Source organism: Lissotriton helveticus, chromosome 9 (genome assembly GCF_964261635.1).
Source record: "Lissotriton helveticus chromosome 9, aLisHel1.1, whole genome shotgun sequence".
Classification (NCBI taxonomy): Eukaryota; Metazoa; Chordata; class Amphibia; order Caudata; family Salamandridae; genus Lissotriton; species Lissotriton helveticus.
The window spans coordinates 208370173-208389742 of record NC_136070.1 but is presented as its reverse complement, the minus strand read 5'-3'; the positions used below and the strand labels follow the sequence as shown (position 1 = coordinate 208389742).

Sequence of the window (19570 nt, the reverse complement as noted above, 5' to 3'; positions counted from 1 at the left end):
AGTTTAGAACTACCTTATCTGGTTAAAGAAAGAACTATAATTGCAAGGTAATGTGTGAAAGTTTTGGTTGAATATATGTATACAGCGTGAATGACTGAAAGAAAGCAGTGGGGAGGAGCTGAGGAAGCGGAGGGGGACGGCAAGCGTTCCAAAAGGCACCTCTCATGGGAGACAAAAAATACATATAAAAAAACTTGGGTCTTGGGGAGTCAGGGCACATGCGGGGCAGAAAAGGACGTTTTTGTTAAAAGCACATCTTCTCTGTGCGAAGCTTCACGCCGTGCATTTTGCTCTCTCCTCTTTAACAGCCAACCCTTATAGTTGTCTGACCAGGACTGAGCAACGTTTATCTATTTTTAAAGATGAGAGCCACAAGGGGGTAAGGCGACCCAAAGCGCAGTCCAGACCCCTGCTCACCATACAGGAACCGGCCACCCGCCATGCCTCGATTAGCACAACAACGGACATTATCAGACCCTTATCAGAAGCTTTGGACTGCAGTACAAATGCTGAATGAAGCTCAGAGGCAAAAAAGGAGCACCGAGAATAGACAGTGCACACTCAGAACACACATGTGCAACACACAACAGAATGCTCTCCGGACAGTGTTTGCACATAATGACCACAGTTCATGAGGGGGGAGCTCTGAACAGGCAGGGCACACATCCCAAACAACATAGAAGGGATAAAACTAAGGATTTTAATGCTTTGTGTCAACAATTAACTGGAGATCATAATACCGAAAAGATTGTGACAAGAAGTGAGTGAAAAAGAGTAGATAAAGCCCACATGCACAATGAAAATTATATAAAACAAGCGTGTCAAATCGCAGGAATTTTAATGTCACCGTTAACATAGCCCCCACAGAGATTGTATTAGTGCACTGTATACACCAAGCCTAACCGATATAAGACTATTGGTTATTTACTAGAAAAAATGCTCCAAAAAGAAGATGCATAGGCAGAAGGTCCAATTATAATAAATATGGAACTACCTATAGTCAAAAAAATTAGAAATGGATGGCGGCAGATACAATTGTGGCTTAGAGTGAATAAATGTAATGTATGATGATAAATCATTACTTGCGAAAAAGTAAATCCTTGGACCTGATGAATTCTTTAGTAGCCAAAAGACAATCTTCAAACGGGGGATTCAACCCAAACTTGAGCTAATGCTTTGAGAACCCCATGTTTGTGGGTACCTGCAAATAATGATGGCAAAGCGCACTCAATGGAAACGATAGCTTTTGGAAAGGCAAGTCCATATTTTCAAAGAGAACAATATATATGGGTGCACTTAACGATTCGGAAATGCACAGTTCAAGTGAAAATAGTTATGAACATGCGCCCAAACAGCAGTGGATGGGAAATCGGAGATGCCTGAAAAAACAATTATAAAAAGACTTACTCTGAATATCCTCAAGATTACAGGTAAGTGGAAGGACCTTATCTTCAGGTAACTTACTTTGGATAAAAGAAGCCGGTCTGGTTCACAGTAAAACTGAAAGTACCTGCAAGTTATGTGATTAGGGGCGACTAAAAGCAGCAGTCATGATGGAATGGAGTCAGAGATACTAATCAGAAGCAAAAATCCATCTCAGAAGCGAAATTCCGTTTGTTGCACCTCAAATCTAAAGTAGGAAGGAGATGGGCAGCCAATTGTAATCTCCCCAAGCACGGTCCGCTTTTACTTTCGTCCATCGCAAAAAGATTTCTTGTCTTTATGGGGCCATGTGTTTAAACACATGGCCTCATAAAGATAAGAAACCTTGTGCGATGGAAGGAAATCAGATGAGCCCGGCCAAGTGGGCTGTCTCAAAAATAGAAAACTATACGTCATTCTTTAATAATGGCTGGCCAACGTTTAGCATAAACGGTGATGCCAGGCAATGGGAAAGAGGGTGGGGCTTAAAGCCGGTCACTGAAAGCTCCTACAAACATAAAATCTCACCGAGCGAGCCGCGCATGTGTGCAGCCACGCCAGCCGAGACCTAAAAAGGGGTGTTATTATACACACACTATCCCTAAATAAAGCTCTAGTGATTATAGTTCCATTCCATTCACAGCTCATTTGAGATGTCATGAGTGATGTCATGAGTGATGTAACTGACCATGTCATGAATGATGTAATATCTGAGGTCATTAGCAGTACATTGCAGGGGCGTAAGTTATAGTTAGCTCAGGTAACTATAACTGCTGAATTTCATTGGATGTGTATGAGTGTAATCTGAGTCTAATTATACTGTCCCTGTAATCTTTGTTTTTTTCAGCACATTTCTAGTTTTTTTTATTTATTTTTTAACTCTATTTTTATTATACTTCTGATCACACACATTATACATTCAGCAGTTTGTTTACACCACAAACAAAAGTTGCCTTATAGTATTACAGCACAAGCAATTTACAGTAAAAAAATAAAAAGAAAAGCAAAAGAAAATTATGACCACACCATTGTACTTTTCATTATTCATAGATCCCCATATTTTAAACCAAAATCAGAAATTAAACAGAATCCTAATCATAGTCATGTTACCCTATCCCATCCCTCCATCGAGCTAAAGGCTCCCAAATTCTTACTCCTCGGGCTCTCCCTACCCTTCCCTTCTTAGCATATATAGGTTTCTCCAGATTGTATGCAGCTTTTAAATTCGCCAACCAAATTTGTATCAGTGGGGGGGTCTTGTCAAGCCAAGCCCTTGCTAGCGTTAATCTGTAGACTGCCATTACAAAAAACAAAAAATCGGCCTGTGCAAAATTACTTCCTTCTGGTCCAATTCCCAACAGAATCCAGATGGGGGTTAAAATTATCTGTATCCCTAATGACCTAGCCAAGAAACCCTCTATGTCTTTAATTAAAGTGTGAAGTTGTGGACAGGTAGCGAACATGTGAACAATGTCTGCATCAGGGGAATTACACCTGGGGCAAGTGGTCCCCTCAGAGCCCCCCATTTAGCAATCCTAGCTGGCGTTTGGTAGCGTGAATATAAGGTCTTATAGTGCTGGGATTGAAGGGGAGCTGAACACAGGATAGTGCGGCCCAGATCCAATGACTCCTTAAAGGCTTCAGGATCAGCCCCTAGTTTCTCTATCAACTTACTGCTATATTTAACCATATAGTCCGGTTTGCCACTTACTAAAATCGCATATACTGACCTCATCGTAGGCTCACCACCGCTAAGTATATTCTCCATAAAATCATTACAATTATACCCTGATAGACCCCCGTGTTTGTTACCCAAGAAACTCCTGACCTGTAGATACTTAAAAAAATCTCTTCTGTCTACTCTATATTTACTTACAAGGTCCCCAAACTGTATTATTCCCTCATGATTCCTTAAGTCGCCTATCTGTCTAATTCCTTTAACCTCCCAAGCAGCCATTACTGAGTCAGAAAAGATTTCTGGAGGAAAGGATTTATCATTAAATAATTTAATATACCTATTGTATCTACCCAGGCCCGACTTCTTCAGAAAGGCATTCCATATTTTAAGGGCAGCACTAATAGTCTTTGATTGTTTCCTTCTAAAGTAACCTAACTCAGCGTGATATAAGAAACAATTTTCTGTCTCTTGCCCTAACACTACTGCATATATTTCTGTGGACATAGTTGTTATTTTCTGTAGCAGACCACCCCCTCCAATCAATCCCTGCATATATTGCAGTGCAGCCGCCAAATAGTACAGCCTAAAATCTGGCGCGCCCCAACCCCCTCTTTCTCTTGGTAGCGACATAAATCTATACGCCCTCCGAGTTCTTCCATGAGCCCATATAAATCTATTTAAGGTGCTTTCCAACATATTAAACCATTTGGCCTCAAAAAAAGGGGAATCGATCTAAATAAATAAAGAAACTTAGGTAAAATCATCATTTTTAGAACATTAGTGCACCCCACCAAAGAAAGATGCAAATTATTCATCCTCTCCAAATCTTTTTTAACTTTAGCCAGTAACGGAGCCATATTGATCTCGACCACAGTATCCAAGCTCGCGGAAATTAAAATCCCCAGATATGTTGCTGAACTAACCACCCTGCTGTCAAAACTCCTAGTGAAATGGTTCATAACGATTTGCGTTTTGTTTTTATTTAGACTATAGCCCGAGACTTGGCCAAACAGATGGGCTTCTGTTTCCACCCCCCTGATAGGAGTGTCTGGGTCCGGGGATAGTATAGCCACATCGTCAGCGTAAGCTAAAGATTTGACTGTGTAGCCATTCAGTTTCATTGGTGGAATCCCTTCATTTCTTTCTAGTCTTCGTAGTAATGGCTCCAGATATAGTGCAAAGAGCAGTGGGGATGACGGGCACCCTTGCCTCGTCCCCCTTAAAATTTTAACTGCCTCTGAGTGCCCCCTGTTCACTCTGATCTTTGCGGTAGGATCATTATATAGGGCTTGTATGGCTGTTATAAAACCTTCACCAATACCACTCCTCCTCAGAACTGCCCATTGGAATTCCCAGGCAACCCTATCAAAGGCCTTTTCGGCATCTAGGAAGAGTGCCGCGATAGGATCGCCCAGGCCCCCTGCAGCATTGAACATAGTGACAACCATTCTAACATGCTGGGTCGTGCCCTTCCCAGGTATGAAGCCGTGTTGTGATGTGCTTACCCGATGTTCAATACTCCCTGTAAGCCTTTTTGCCAACATTTTTTAATATATTTTAACGTCTGAATTCATCAGAGTAATAGGTCTGTATGAACCAGGAAGTGTTGCAGGTTTCCCTTTTTTTGCGATGACAATAATATCCGCACCGCCCCAGGACTCTGGAGGTAACCCACCCCGTTTTGTATGTAGCATAATATCAAACATGTCGACCAACAAATCATTTTGAAACACTTTAAAAAATTCAACCGGGATTTGGTCTGGCCCAGCTGCTTTCCCTGAGGGGAGGCTCCCCAAAGCCCCAATAAGCTCCTCCAAACGCAGTGGGGCATCTAATATCTCCTTTTCCTCAGGAGACAAAGAAGGGGAAAGAATATCACTAAGATAACTATCTATCTCGTTCTGGCTCGTTGCATACCCCAAGGAGTATAGGTCATCATAAAATTTCCTAAAAACTTCCCTTATCAGGTCTGGCTCTGTAACAGAAGCCCCCTGTGAATCTAGGATCTCCTTTATATCGGTTGCAGCTGTACGCTGCCTAGTTCCCACTGCCAGGATGTGACCAACTCTCTCACTCAGTTCGTACGCATCCTGTTTTTTAACCAAATAGTTCTCAGCTGCTTTCCTACTGAAACCTTCTATAGCATCCCCTTTGAGGGCTATAATTTTAAGCAACAAGGACTCCAATGAGATATTCTGTCTTATAGCTGTAGCTAATTTTTCTTCCTCTACAGTTAGCCTTTGTCGAAATTCTTCAATTTTATTTCTTTCCCTTTTTCGTCTTGCCAACACATAACTCATCGTCTCCCCTCTTATGCCCGCTTTGAAGCAGTCCCAAACCGCCCCTGGAGATGCCGAGCCTCTATTTATATCCCAGAAAAGCTTTATCCAAGCTTCCATATGCTTCTGATAAGCCCCATCTTTTAGCATAACACGTTCAAAAGTCCACTGTGTGTTCCTGCTCTGAACCATAGGCATATTAAATGTTAACACCAGGGGGCTGTGGTCTGAGATAATCCTAGGTTGTTTTTCCACTTGCACACCAGGGATTAAAGAATTAGAAACTAAAAAGTAGTCCAATCTGACCACAATTTTGTGAGGGGAAGTACTACCATCCAAAAAAGGATGTTGCTTCACCCACGGGTCAGATAAAGAGTTGTGCTGTACCATGTTGGCTAATGCCCTGTGAGTCTTTTTCTTTCTCCCTACATATCTACCCCCCGGTATGGTAAAAGAACCTTCTGGGTCATGAATGTTGAAATCCCCACAGCATACAATGGGCTCTGGTCACTGGGCAAGTTCCGTATCCATAAACTGCCAAACATCAGGATCGTCATCGGTGGAGCCATATATTGTAACCAAAGTAAACCTCACCCCTTTAAAACATATTTCCACTATAACCCACCTACCCCATTAATCCTCCTTCTTCCTATGAACCACCACATCTCTATTCCTCCCCAAAATTGCCACCCCTCTAGTCCTAGTTCCTTGTTTACTGGCTGCTAATACTGCAAATCCCAACTGATCCAAAAGGTATACCTGCGTTGCCTCAATATGGGTCTTCTGGAGACATACCAGGTCTAGATGGACAGCTCTCAACAATCCCGCAACTTTCAATCTCTTATTAGAATCATTGAGGCCGCATACATTAATTGAAGCAATCTTACAAGACATTAAGAAACATCAAACATCTCTCTGCTCATAAACCGTCCTACAACAGAAAAAATATAAAAAATATGAAAAAAACATTCTGCTTTCTTTATGCGTTGCCTGTACTGCCTATACTGTAGCCGATACTCAGTGAAAATGTGTGTTATTACACCAGAAAAACCAACAATTTTAACCGTGTTTAAAACCCCCAGCCCCCTCCCTTGCCTTGCCCTCCCCCTCTGTCCCCCCCGCTACAGACAAATAGGTCAAAAATGACCTATATGTGACCGTTTCTGGATTGCGTCAGTCACACCCCTCTCCCATCACCACTCACCAGCTAGTAACCCCCTCAAAAAAAACCTCAACCAATGACCCTACTAAGACCCACATGTCTCTTGGTGCTGCTACTTCACTACCCAACCAGCAATTTAATTCAGTCTATTCCTTGTACCTCCTATTTTTTCAGTTCTTCCATATATTGCTGTGCTTTAATCTCTGATAAAACATTCTGACTCTCCCTTTCGTAACTACTTTCAGTTTGGTAGGAAATAGTAAATAGGCCTCTGATCCCAGAGCCTGGAATTGCGAAATCATCTGCCTCCACCTCCACCTTCTCTCGACTGTCACATGACAAAAATCTGGCCTGGCAAAGAATGTAGTACCCTCAAAAGATCTCTTCCTATCAGGTCTTGCCTTGTCGATAATTTCTTGTCTTAAAAAAAAAGTTCCCTACGTATACTAGAATAGCTCTAGGAAGGGATGCCTGGCCTCCTCCTTCTGCGCCGTGCACCTTCTTCTGCGTGAAGGGGAACCTGTGTGCCCTCTGAATCTCCCTGTCCCACTGCCACTGGGACTCTGGGAACACACCCTCAAGTAGATTTATCACAAAACGCCTGATGTCTAGCCCCTCCAGCACCTCAGCCACACCCATAAGTCTGACATTGTTACGTCTTTGACGATTTTCAAAATCCTCCATTTTCCACTGGAGTTCTTCCGACAGCGTTTCCTGCGTCGTTTTAAAGGATTGCCAGTTCCCAAGATCATCTTCAAACTTGCCCGTTCTCTCTTCCACCTCTGTGACTCTCCCTACAAGATCATCATAAAGCTTATTCGTTTTCTTCAGAGTCAAATGAATTGTTTTAGAGTCCTGTCTTGCTTTCCGGCTCACTGATCTGGCCTCAGCCTGCATTTGCTTCAGCATGTTGAACAAGAGATCAAATGGGGCGCTATGTTTTGAGGAGCCAGCTGAGTCCTCTTCCTGGTATGTCTGGGAGGTTGCTGAATAATCCCAAAGGAGCCTCTTCTCTGTACCCCCCGGGGAGCCTGCCAACCGTCTACTCGGTTTTGCCTGTCTTTTCTTTTGGGTAGTATCATTACCCATATTAGTGCCTGAAGAGCTAGAGCTAGAGCCCGTCAGTACATCCTCATCAGCGTCACCCTCCTCCTCAGAGGTCTCTTCACTAGGCTGCACTGAGTCAGAGTCTTCATTTAAAGAGTAAAAGTGCTCCCCTTCCACTGAGCCGACATCACCTTTTTTCACCATTTCCTGAACTCCTGAGCTCTCACCAGTACATAAATCTCTGTTTGCGAGACTAACTGAACTCCCCCATGTAGCCTTAGTATCTTTTGAGGCACGCAGCTCCTTCTCGAGCGAGATAATAGCACTCATCATGTCCGAGCTCCAAGTCTCACCTTTGAATGCGCTCCCCGCCAGCGCCGACATCACGTCCCCCGAAATCGAGTCAGAAGCTAATTCTTTCTGCTTCTGAGTCCGTTCTGCATCTTGAGGCCCAGAATCGACGATTTCTCTGCTCACCACGCTCTGACTGGGCTGTTGCTTAGCAACGACCGGGGATGCGTTCAGTGCGTCTGCAGCATCCTCGAGGACGGCTCCACTGTCGCCCAGACCTCCAGGATTGCTACCGCCGAGTCTGCTTGGGAAACCACCACTTTGCCCTGCTGCGAGAGCGGTAAACACCTCCGACAAGGTAGGCTGTCTGAGTGGTGTTTCCTTAGATTTCTTTCTTTCCGTCTTATCAGCAGATTTTCCTGGCATCACGGAGTACGTCTCGGCAGGGCTACTCAAATCAGCGTCAGAGATCGCTCTGGGTTTCCCCTGCTGCTCAGTCTACTTTTTTTGTTGTGGGACCACTGTTTTCCTAATCGCCCCTGGGTTCCTTGCAGGAAGCGTGGCCTCTTCAGCCGGGACATTCTTCGCTGTGTCTGGTTGCTCTTTCGCCTTATCCTTCCCTTTGTCTATTTTAGCAGAGCAGGGGGGCATTTTAGTCGGCTGCTTGTGCAAAGTTCTTTTAGAGCCAAGGGAGCTCATCAGATCACAAAGCTTTCCCTTCAGCCAGAGATACTCCGCTAAGAATCGGAATTTTAATACTGCACCAACGGAAGATGTGACTTGTGATTGCCGCCACCATTCAGAAGCCATCGGGGGTCATTAATCAGCTCATAAAGCGGTTAGCATTGGTGATGACGGGAGAGAGGTCTTGGTGCGACCTTTCAGCACAACCCGTCCGCGGCCATCTTGCCCCTCTCTAGTTTTTTTTTAAAGTTAAGTAAGATGCATATCACAATGGATGGTGGGGGGTTGGAAGCAGGGCCTGGCATTGTGCTGCCCCCACCCAAGCTTGCTGCTCCTGCCTTCCCTCCTCCTAGCCATCCATTGTCCAAGTCCATGTCCCTGCTCCCTTATTACAGCCCTGTGTGGCCATTGTTCTGCCACTGGCCTTCCCGCCTTTTCTGAACAGTTAGATTGCTGCCCCATCCACTTCTTCCCTGTCCTCTGCTGTCTGAATCCATGGACTAACCTCCTCCCACCTGCCATGCATGGTCTGATGTTCTGCCACTGCCCTCCATTTAGCATGATGTACCAGTCCACTCCTCCTGCCCTCCATTGCCCAATTCTATTTCCCTTCATTGACCTCCTGCTTAACCTCTGTGCTTAGCTTGCTGCCCCTATTCTCCTTCCTCCTGCCCTCCGATGTCTGTGTGCATGGCCCTGATCCATCCTTTATGCCCAACATGTTCCATGGACCTGTCACTCCTATCTACTCTGAGTGTTCTGTTGAGCTGCCACTCCCCTCCTACCTGCCTAGCATTGTCAGATGACTGTAACCTGTCCCTACCACCTCCACCCTGCCTGTCCACATTTCATGCCCCTATTCCCGTCCTCCTGTCCTCCATGGTCCATTTTACTGCCACACCCTTCTGCCCTCCCTGCTCTGCTGTTCTGCAACTGCTCCTCCTGCCTGCCCCACGTGGTCCATTGTGAGGCCCCTTCCCCTGAACTCTCTTGTCTGTGGCAATCAAAATTGGAATGGACACTGGTGTCCACTATAACCATTGATTATATTTGAAAACCCTCATAGGCGCTATGATTTTAACGATGCGGTGTATATTTTTGTCCGCCCCTTATCCAGCGTCATGGCATAGTCATCGGGTAATCAAATGACGTGCTATATGCCTGCCTCACCCGAGGCAACCTCTGGTAAGTGTAGAAATGTCCAGACATTTTAGGGACAGCAACAGAGGAATGATACGTAGGGCAGTCAAAAAGAATTGTTAAAAAACAGTGTCACACCGAAACCAGAATTTATTTTAAAGAGGTGGGCACTGGTGGTTAAAAATGCTACGATATATTAGATAATCGGGTTACTGGATTACCATATGTCTCTATAGGGAGGTCGACATGTTTCAGCTCTCCTTGGCCCAGCAGGGTCTGTGGAGCTTTCGTCAGGACCATACAAAAAAAGGAAGAAGGTACTCACACAACTTGTGTAGTTTTCAATTTTTTGTATGAGACTCTCATACTGAAATTCCTGCATTATGGGAACATAAATCAACATTATACTTTTCAATGAGAAAGTCACAATAGCATATAGCACAAATACAAACAATCATTGTAATTTGTGAAAAAACAAACGGTCATTGTAATTCGCGAAAAATTGTTTTATGGTGTGCAAAACACTGTAAGCACTAGAGCAAAATGAAGCTGAGAAGAGAAGAGTAAATGGGTCCAAATCTGAGCACTGTCTGTCACAGTTGAGTAAAATACAAATGGTGCGTTATAGTCACAAGGGCAATTTATCATTTATCTGAGCATACATAGCTCTCGATGTTTATAAGGCCAGTATTTCATAAGCCAAGGTCTATCAGTATGGCTCATCTGGAGCTTTTCAGATCGTACGTTGCTCTCAGTTTATCACATCAAACAACAGTCGCGCAAAATACAGTTTGCCACAAAGCTCGTGCAGAATCCAGTCAAAGAAATATATGCACGCTGGCGAGTATGTGCAGTGTTGGAAATAAATGCATTCTACATAATGAATAGCTGCCGTGCATCTTGATCTACATGTATGCTTGGCATTAGAGAATAATTTAAACATACAATCATCATATATTCGGTGTAAATACCTTCGTTAGAAGTAAATTTCTCCACGTCAGGGTGCAAAGAGTCGCTTTTGGGTGGTCCGTGCTAAGATAATCGAAATAAACATTGTATATGCTGTAAGAACCCCATTAAGCCTTAAAGAACGGGAAATATAGGCGGCAGTATAGGTGGAGAGAAACGCCATTCTTACCCACGTGCAGTAGAACATTAGCTCCTAGTGCTGACACTGCCCCTGGTTAGGGGGATGGCCATTCTTCCTCGTCTATAATAGATGGCATAGAAATAGATGAGGGGTTCACAGTAGGTTACCGAAATACCTGGAAGATGTTGGCTCTTAAAGGGAACTATATACATATTTGCGATTGTTATCTCGCCTTCGAATAATTATTAGTTAAAGGTCGTATTGTTATCTGATGTTCGTCATCATAATACTCTCAAAGGATTATCAGCATATCACTGGGGTTACTAGTGGGTGTATATATTGCCAGGGGAAATAGTTGCATTAAACTGTGGTACGAAATCGATAGATTTTCCAACAGACCTCGTTGTAACATACATTAAAGATAGATAATGCACATACTGACTCAGGAACAGACAAGTTAACATATATCTTGACTAGGGGATTATTGGAAATACACAGTCCTATGCAGATAAGGACACTAGCATGATGATATAACAAAGGCATAATGTCAATCTGACAAAAATGTAAGAAAAAACATACTTAGCGTAGAACAGGCCCTTTTAAAAGGGATTGACAATTGGATAATAAGAAAAAAAACTCAACAACAAGGAACGACGAGCCCTTGAAGAACTAAGAGACAATGACAATATAGTCATAAAACCAGCAGACAAGGGGGGAGGGGTGGTTATTGTGACAAAAGAAGGATATAACCAACAATGCCTTGTCTTACTGTCTGATTTGAATTTTTACAAAAGACTAGATTCTGACCCTACGGAAAGACTGGTCAATACCATCGATTTCGTACCACAGTTTAATGCAACTATTTCCCCTGGCAATATATACACCCACTAGTAACCCCAGTGATATGCTGATAATCCTTTGAGAGTATTATGATGACGAACATCAGATAACAATACGACCTTTAACTAATAAATATTCGAAGGCGAGATAACAATCGCAAATATGTATATAGTTCCCTTTAAGAGCCACCATCTTCCAGGTATTTCCGTAACCTGCTGTGAACCCCTCATCTATTTCTATGCCATCTATTATAGAGGAGGAAGAATGGGCATCCCCCTAACCAGGGGCAGAGTCAGCATTAGGAGCTAATGTTCTCCTGCAAGTGGGTAAGAATGGCGTTTCTCTCCACCTATACTGCCGCCTATATTTCCCGTTCTTTAAGGCTTAATGGGGTTCTTACAGCATATACAATGTTTATTTCGATTATCTTAGCACGGACCATCCAAAGGCGACTCTTAGCACCCTGACGTGGAGAAATTTACTTCTAACGAAGGTATTTACACCGAATATATGATGATTGTATGTTTAAAGTATTCTCTAGTGCCAAGCATACATGTAGATCAAGATGCACGGCAGCTATTCATTATGTAGAATGCATTTATTTCCAACACTGCACATACTCGCCAGCGTGCATATATTTCTTTGACTGGATTCTGCACGAGCTTTGTGGCAAACTGTATTTTGCGCGACTGTTGTTTGATGCGATAAACTGAGAGCAACGTACGATCTGAAAAGCTCCAGATGAGCCATACTGATAGACCTTGGCATATGAAATACTGGCCTTATAAACATCGAGAGCTATGTACGCTCAGATAAATGATAAATTGCCCTTGTGACTATAACGCACCATTTGTATTTTACTCAACTGTGACAGACAGTGCTCAGATTTGGACCCATTTACTCTTCTCTTCTCAGCTTCATTTTGCTCTAGTGCTTACAGTGTTTTGCACACCATAAAACAATTTTTCGCGAATTACAATGACCGTTTGTTTTTTCACGAATTACAATGATTGTTTGTATTTGTGCAATATGCTATTGTGACTTTCTCATTGAAAAGTATAATGTTGATTTATGTTCCCATAATGCAGGAATTTCAGTATGAGAGTCTCATACACAAAATTGAAAACTACACAAGTTGTGTGAGTACCTTCTTCCTTTTTTTGTATTGTCCTGACGAAAGCTCCACAGACCCTGCTGGGCCAAGGAGAGCTGAAACATGTCGACCTATCTATAGAGACATATGGTAATCCAGTAACCCGATTATCTAATATATCGTAGTATTTTTAACCACCAGTGCCCACCTCTTTAAAATAAATTCTGGTTTCGGTGTGACACTGTTTTTTAACAATTCTTTTTGACTGCCCTACGTATCATTCCTCTGTTGCTGTCCCTAAAATTTCTGGACACTTCTACACTTACCAGAGGTTGCCTCGGGTGAGGCAGGCATATAGCACGTCATTTGATTACCCGATGACTATGCCATGACGCTGGATAAGGGGCGGACAAAAATATACACCGCATCGATAAAATCATAGCGTTTATGAGGGTTTTCAAATATAACCAATGGTTATAGTAGACACCAGTGTCCATTCGAATTTTGATTGCCGTAGTATCTATTCAGGGGAACTGAATGGACTTCAACTCCTCTTCCCTCCTTCCTGATGAATGACTCTCTTGTCTGTGCCCAGGTCCTGACCGGCACCCTCTTTCTTGCCCAACAAAGCCATTGTGCTGCCGCTAACCATCCCACTTGCCATTCATGGTCTTCTGTGCTGCCACGGCCCCTCCCACCTTCCCTCTGTGGTCAGCTAGCTGCCCATAACCCCCTCCCACTTTCACTCCATGTTCTGTGTGTATGCCATTATAGTCTCACTGTTGCTCTCCATGGTGTGTCTTGCTTCTAGTGCCCATCCTGCCTGACCTCCATTGTCATCTTGCTGCTCCTGCCCTGTACCCTTGCACCCAGACCTTTGTTTTCATGTGCAGACCCCTATTCCCTCCCTCCTGGCTTGTCTGTTCCATTGTAATGCCCCTGATCCGTCCCTCGTGCCCTTTATGGTCTATTATGATGCAGCTTTCTCTCCTGTCCGTCTAATATGGTCAGCTAGCTACCATTGCCTCTTTCCCCTCTGTTCTCTGTTGTCCATGTGCATTGTCCTGTCCCCTCCCTATTGCTTTCTATGGATTGTTGTGCTGCACTCCCGTCCCGCATGCCTTGTGTGGTGTATTGTACTGCTGCAAACCCCTATGTCTGCCCTGTAGGGTCAGTTTAATGCACCTCTACTTGTCCCTCCTGTCCTCTCCTCTGTTATCCGAGTCCATTGCCCTACCCACCGTCCTGGTGATTCCAGAAGCGGTCGCTCCCGTGCTCCCTGCTCCTCTGTGGTATCGTTGGCTGCATCCTCTGCTTTCTCGCTCTGCAATTGTATCCACTAGCTGCCACTCGCTATAGCGCTACACTGACTGAAGATTGCTTGCCATAGCGCTATAATTGCAAAACTTTATCGAGTGATTCTTTTTTACTGCTCTATGTTATGCGCAGGCTCAGGCTCATTGTCTAGTGTTCATAGCCTTGATCCTAATCTAGCTTCGTTCGCTTGTACACATTGAATATCGTAGCGCTTTGTTGTGAGAGTGTTTACAGATCCCCCTTTTGTCTGTGTGCCCCTTCCTGCTCCCGATTTGTTTTTGCGGCCATCTTGTTGTTATTGTGACCCGGAGCCCCGTCCTCTCAGCCTCGCTCCCGCCTCCCAGCTGACCCTCCCTCCCACAGACTACATAGCCTGACCCCCGCCCTCTATAGCGCTGTGACCGTCCTGGTGATCCCAGAAGCGGTCGCTCCCGTGCTCCCTGCTCCTCTGTGGTATCGTTGGCTGCATCCTCTGCTTTCTCGCTCTGCAATTGTATCCGCTAGCTGCCACTCGCTATAGCACTACACTGACTGAAGATTGCTTGCCATAGCGCTATAATTGCAAAACTTTATCGAGTGATTCGTTTTTACTGCTGTCTGTTATGCGCAGGCTCAGGCTCATTATCTAGTGTTCATAGCCTTGATCCTAATCTAGCTTCGCTCGCTTGTACACATTGAATATCGTAGCGCTTTGTTGTGAGAGTGTTTACAGATCCCCCTTTTGTCTGTGTGCCCCTTCCTGCTCCCGATTTGTTTTTGCGGTCATCTTGTTGTTATTGTGACCCGGAGCCCCGTCCTCTCAGCCTCGCTCCCGCCTCCCAGCTGACCCTCCCTCCCACAGACTACATAGCCTGACCCCCGCCCTCTATAGCGCTGTGACCGTCCTGGTGATCCCAGAAGCGGTCGCTCCCGTGCTCCCTGCTCCTCTGTGGTATCGTTGGCTGCATCCTCTGCTTTCTCGCTCTGCAATTGTATCTGCTAGCTGCCACTCGCTATAGCGCTACACTGACTGAAGATTGCTTGCCATAGCGCTATAATTGCAAAACTTTATCGAGTGATTCTTTTTTACTGCTGTATGTTATGCGCAGGCTCAGGCTCATTGTCTAGTGTTCATAGCCTTGATCCTAATCTAGCTTCGCTCGCTTGTACACATTGAATATCGTAGCGCTTTGTTGTGAGAGTGTTTACAGATCCCGCTTTTGTCTGTGTGCCCCTTCCTGCTCCCGATTTGTTTTTGCGGCCATCTTGTTGTTATTGTGACCCGGAGCCCCGTCCTCTCAGCCTCGCTCCCGCCTCTCAGCTGACACTCCCTCCCACAGACTACATAGCCTGACCCCCGCCCTCTATTGCGCTGTGACCGTCCTGGTGATCCCAGAAGCGGTCGCTCCCGTGCTCCCTGCTCCCCTGTGGTATCGTTGGCTGCATCCTCTGCTTTCTCGCTCTGCAATTGTATCCGCTAGCTGCCACTCGCTATAGCGCTACATTGACTGAAGATTGCTTGCCATAGCGCTATAATTGCAAAACTTTATCGAGTGATTCGTTTTTACTGCTGTATGTTATGCGCAGGCTCAGGCTCATTGTCTAGTGTTCATAGCCTTGATCCTAATCTAGCTTCGCTCGCTTGTACACATTGAATATCGTAGCGCTTTGTTGTGAGAGTGTTTACAGATCCCCCTTTTGTCTGTGTGCCCCTTCCTGCTCCCGATTTGTTTTTGCGGTCATCTTGTTGTTATTGTGACCCGGAGCCCCGTCCTCTCAGCCTCGCTCCCGCCTCCCAGCTGACCCTCCCTCCCACAGACTACATAGCCTGACCCCCGCCCTCTATAGCGCTGTGACCGTCCTGGTGATCCCAGAAGCGGTCGCTCCCGTGCTCCCTGCTCCTCTGTGGTATCGTTGGCTGCATCCTCTGCTTTCTCGCTCTGCAATTGTATCCGCTAGCTGCCACTCGCTATAGCGCTACACTGACAGAAGATTGCTTGCCATAGCGCTATAATTGCAAAACTTTATCGAGTGATTCTTTTTTACTGCTGTATGTTATGCGCAGGCTCAGGCTCATTGTCTAGTGTTCATTGCCTTGATCCTAATCTAGCTTCGCTCGCTTGTACACATTGAATATCGTAGCGCTTTGTTGTGAGAGTGCTTACAGATCCCCCTTTTGTCTGTGTGCCCCTTCCTGCTCCCGATTTGTTTTTGCGGTCATCTTGTTGGTATTGTGACCCGGAGCCCCGTCCTCTCAGCCTCGCTCCCGCCTCCCAGCTGACCCTCCCTCCCACAGACTACATAGCCTGACCCCCGCCCTCTATAGCGCTGTGACCGTCCTGGTGATCCCAGAAGCGGTCGCTCCCGTGCTCCCTGCTCCTCTGTGGTATCGTTGGCTGCATCCTCTGCTTTCTCGCTCTGCAATTGTATCCGCTAGCTGCCACTCGCTATAGCGCTACACTGACAGAAGATTGCTTGCCATAGCGCTATAATTGCAAAACTTTATCTAGTGATTCTTTTTTACTGCTGTATGTTATGCGCAGGCTCAGGCTCATTGTCTAGTGTTCATAGCCTTGATCCTAATCTAGCTTCACTCGCTTGTACACATTGAATATCGTAGCGCTTTGTTGTGAGAGTGTTTACAGATCCCCCTTTTGTCTGTGTGCCCCTTCCTGCTCCCGATTTGTTTTTGCGGCCATCTTGTTGTTATTGTGACCCGGAGCCCCGTCCTCTCAGCCTCGCTCCCGCCTCCCAGCTGACTCTCCCTCGCCCCTCCCCCCCACTATCCACATATGACAGATGCCTCTACGCGCAGCGGAAACGCGCAACGGTCGCGCCCCATGCGCGCCGAAGGTGCGCCAAAGGTAAGCCCGTCTACGCCCGTCCGTGCCTGGACCGCACCCAGCGCCAGACCCCCTGGCCCCCGCCGTACCCAGCCCGCTAGAGTCACTTATGATGCCGCTACTCTCCTCGCCCTCAACACCGGACGCGCTCCACAATGCTGCGAAGCCGCCCCGGGACGTACACACGGCCCATTCGCCTGCCTCTCCTGCAAGTTCAACTGCTCCAGGACCCTCACCAAACCCACCTCCTCCATTCACAGCCCCGACTCTAACCGCCTGAAGTGCATCCTGCTCAACACCCGCTCGGTCCACAGACACGCAACGGAACTCTGGGACCTACTTGGCACTGCGTCACCGGACATCGCCTTCCTCACAGAAACATGGATGAACACATCATCAGCACCCGACATCGCCATAGCCATACCGGACACTTACAAGATTACCCGTAAGGAACGCACCAACCAAACAGGAGGAGGCATCGCCATCATCCATAAGAACACCATCAAAATCACGTCCAGCTCCGATGATAATCTTGCAACCGCCGAACATCTCCATTTTCAGATCCACACCGACCCTAGGACCACACTTAGAGGCACCCTCATCTACAGGCCTCCAGGCACCGCACTCAATTCAGTGATGACATCACAGACTTCGTATGCCTACATGCCCTCGCCTCCGAGAACTACATTCTTTTAGGAGACTTCAACTACCACCTGGAAAACAAACACGACAGCAACACCACCACCCTTCTGGACAACCTGGCCAATCTCGGACTCAAACAACTTGTTGACACCCCCACCCATGTAGCCGGACACACGCTCGACCCTATCTTTACCTCCAGCAAGCACATCTCCTTCGATCACACCACAGCCCTCCACTGGACGGACCACAGCTGTGTTCACTTCAGCTACAAAACCACCTTGACCCACAACCGCCCACAACCTATTCCTCGGAGAAACTGGAACAAAATCACTTCCGACCAACTCCTACCATCACTCAACCAAAACCCTCCCACCCTCTCATTGGACCCAAACCAAGCGGCCACCAATCTCAAGCAATGGATCACCCACAGTGCTGATGAACTAGCACCCCTGAAAAAGCACCAGATCAAATCAGCCAGCAAAAAAGCTCCCTGGTTCAATGATGACCTTAAAAAATCCAAGAAGCTACGCCGCACCCTGGAGAAAACATGGAGAAAAAACCCGACCACCGACAACATGTCCACCCTTAAGGCAGCCACCCGCAAACACCACCAACTGATTCGATCCGCCAAGAAATCAGAATTCAAGGATCGTCTTGACAACAACACTCACAACAGTAAGGAACTTTTCAACATCGTCAAAGAATTCACCAACCTCACCGCAGCATCCAACGACATCACTCCCTCCCAAGACCTCTGCGATGCGTTATCCTCCTTCTTCCACAACAAAATTGCCGACATCCACAACAGCTTCAAGAACACTCCCAGCGTTCAACCCTCCCCACCCCCCTCTGATCCTACTCCGCCAACTAACAACCTTAGCGCCTGGAACCCAATCACCACTGAAGACACCATCCGCCTAATGAACTCAATCCACTCCGGCTCGCCAACCGAACCCTGCCCCCACCACATCTTCAACAAAGCGGACTCCATCATCGCACCCCATCTCCGTGATGTCATCAACTGCTCGTTCAACTCTGCCACCTTTCCAGAAAGCTGGAAACATGCCGAACTCAGCGCCCTTTTGAAGAAACCAACAGAAGACCCCTCTGAACTTAAAAACTACCGACCCATCTCCCTCCTCCCATTCCCGGCCAAAGTCATCGAGAAAGCCGTCAACAGCCAGCTCGCCGCCTTCCTTGAATCCAACAACTCCCTTGATCCATCTCAATCCGGGGTTCGAGCCAAACACAGCACCGAAACTGCCCTCATTGCAGCTACTGACGACATCCGAACACTACTGGACAACGGTGAAACAGTGGCCCTTATTCTACTCGACCTCTCCGCCGCTTTCGACACAGTCTGCCACAGTACCCTTATACATTGCCTCAGCAACATCGGAATACAAGGAAAAGCCTTGGACTGGATCACCTCATTCCTCGCTGGGAGAACTCAAAGAGTCCGACTTCCCCCATTCATCTCTGAGGCCACCGAAGTCATCTGTGGCGTACCACAAGGATCCTCACTCAGTCCCACCCTCTTCAACGTTTACATGAGTCCACTTGCCTCCATCGCGCGTCAACACAACCTCAACATCATCTCTTACGCCGACAACACCCAGCTAATCCTCTCCCTCACCAAAGACCCTAACACCGCCAAAACCAATCTTCTCGACGGCATGAAAGAAGTAGCCGAATGGATGAAACATAGCCGCCTAAAACTCAACTCAGACAAAACGGAAGTGCTCATCCTAGGATCATCCCCCTCTGCCTGGGATGACTCTTGGTGGCCTTCGGATCTGGGCTCAGCACCCATACCCACTGAACACGCACGTAACCTTGGCTTCATCCTAGACTCCTCATTCTCGATGTCCAAACAAGTCAACGCCGTCTCATCCTCCTGCTTCAACGTACTTCGTATGCTCAAAAAAATCTTCCATTGGATCTCTGCCGAAACAAGAAAGACTGTCACCCACGCACTGGTTACTAGTCGACTAGACTACGGAAGCACCCTCTACGCCGGAATTACAGCCAAATTACAGAAAAAACTCCAACGCATCCAAAAC

General features: G+C 46.3%; 1 long non-coding RNA gene across 2 annotated transcripts in view; it reads left to right on the top strand.

Annotated features, from left to right (window-relative positions):
* Positions 1 to 19570, top strand: part of LOC144782690 (uncharacterized) — a 1081331-nt gene that overhangs the window by 766069 nt on the left and 295692 nt on the right. The window lies entirely within an intron of this gene.